General features: G+C 32.5%; 1 protein-coding gene and 1 long non-coding RNA gene across 2 annotated transcripts in view; one reads left to right on the top strand and one right to left on the bottom strand.

Annotated features, from left to right (window-relative positions):
- The window catches only part of LOC106868409 (uncharacterized), a 4793-nt gene extending 3415 nt beyond the window's left edge, over nucleotides 1-1378 (bottom strand). The window contains exon 1 of the long non-coding RNA XR_001409271.1: nucleotides 1307-1378. This is a non-coding gene — a long non-coding RNA (uncharacterized LOC106868409). The remainder of the gene's footprint in view (nucleotides 1-1306) is intronic.
- The window catches only part of LOC106879147 (potassium voltage-gated channel subfamily H member 7), a 703964-nt gene that overhangs the window by 59637 nt on the left and 642278 nt on the right, over nucleotides 1-2049 (top strand). The window lies entirely within an intron of this gene.

The following is a 2049-nucleotide window of genomic DNA, read 5'->3' as shown; positions in this document are numbered from 1 at the left end:
TGTGCCATAAATATCGCCATCCGTTTTAGAGAAAAATTTGTAGTTTAGAAACGGTAGTTCTTTGACTGCTGTTTCTGAATTTTCAGTATGTTGGAGAAGCAACTCAATTGCTAATCCCTTATATTTATGATGATAAATGGTCTTACCGATAAAGGTTTATTTCATACTGAACTACTTGGCAAAATTGTTAATTATTAATTCTATTATTAATTGACGATTCCCTGCCCTCATTTCTTGTATATATATGTATATATATATATACATACAGACATACATAAGGATAAGATGCAAGGTTGGGTTTACCATGATGTGAGCTCAAGCATAAATGCTATAATAATTTAATTACTAATAGAAGCCTACAGCTTGTTAGGACAATCACTGGATTAGACAATGGCGCTAGTTGTTTCGGTATCATCCAACCCCGAGTCCGTATGCAGTCTGACATGATAGTATTTCCATTTCTCAATAAGGTCTACCAATTTCATATACTGATCTAGCTACAAGCCAAAGAAGACTACATAGCTGTTCGAGCGCTAGAAATAGTTGCAAATCGCCTTCAAATTACACACCCACCATCTTGGAAAAAGCCACATTAGATAATATAGTTGCGGGTTTCGTGTAAAAACTGACATGAAGTTAACGTATGGGATACTTTTGGGCGTACATCTACGAAAACAACGGCAACTGGTCGATCCAATTTTAAAATTCTTCTAAATAGTTGAAAAATATCAATATTAGTATTCACTGGCTTAAAGTTGTCATTCATTGTCTTCTGACATCTAAATATTAGAAAATGATTTGCAGCCGAGTCGATTACCAGGATAGCAAACTACGATCGATGGTTATTATTAAGTGAGCAATGCGCAATGAACAGCGTCAAGATATTTTATTCCTGTTGGTTTAAGATAACCGAGTTGTAAATAGGCATTATTCCTAGCTTTGGGATCTGAGCTTCTTTATGGAGTTGTATACCGTGTTTTTATGTGTTTTTATATACCGCACCCCTTGGGCCTGTTTATACCTAGCGGAACCACCTGTCTTCAGATATGACCAGAGCCTATTTATTTTCCAAGAGAAAAATCCTGAAAGAAGGATTAAAAGAAGAATCGACTCCATGCAGGACTGGTATATTATTTAACGTGCCTGAAGGAATAAAAAGTTTAGTTGGTCTCGACAGAATTTGAACTCTTAGCGCAGAGAACCGGAATAATTACAGCAAAGCAATACATGCGACTGTGAAACAACTCTCCCAATCTGACGCTTTAAGGGGTTATGACTTCCATCTCGTGAAGTAAAAGCTACTCACTTAAAGTGGTGTTACTGAACTTCATCTGTAGTTAAAGTGCTGAATTAAAATCATCCAACGGATAGAGTTTATGACGTTTACTTCATGTTATGACGTCATTTGCTAACTTTATCATCGAGATTTATCATTACGATTCGATTGGAATTATATAGAATGAATTCAACAATTAAAAGTATGGAACATCGTTCATAGCTGCTTTTGTAATATCGGCTTTGGACGAATTTATTTCAAATGCAAAGAATATTAAAATGTAAAATCAATAATTAATCAAACAAAATATTTTTGAATGATAAAGATTTTCTATATAAAACTTTAAAATCTTTCGAAACGAAATAAAGGAAAGCGATCACATTAAAATCGATTAAAATAATAAGAAAGGACGAGTGATCAATCTGGTATAAAGAAATTAACTAAATAATATTGAAATGAAGACATTGTTATTCTTTAATTACCAGTTATTCCTCAAAGAATGAAGAAAGACTAGCTTGACTTAGAAAGTATTTACTTTTAATATATAAATACGTATTGTAAGAAACTTTTAATTTGAAAAATAAAATACAAATTTTCTATGAAACTTCTATGTGCGTTCAAGGATGCATTCCTTAAATGATCTTTTAGATAATATGAATCAATGCAAATATTTTCTTGGTAAATTTTAAGAAGCTAATCAGAAATAAAAGAATAGTGGATAATTATTATTTTTTTTCCCCAAACGCTAAGCAAAACATCCATCATTGATATAA

The sequence above is a fragment of the Octopus bimaculoides genome, chromosome 9 (genome assembly GCF_001194135.2).
Source record: "Octopus bimaculoides isolate UCB-OBI-ISO-001 chromosome 9, ASM119413v2, whole genome shotgun sequence".
Taxonomy (NCBI): domain Eukaryota; kingdom Metazoa; phylum Mollusca; class Cephalopoda; order Octopoda; family Octopodidae; genus Octopus; species Octopus bimaculoides.
The sequence above is the reverse complement of the archived record's forward strand: the minus strand, read 5'-3'. Positions and strand labels throughout refer to the sequence as shown.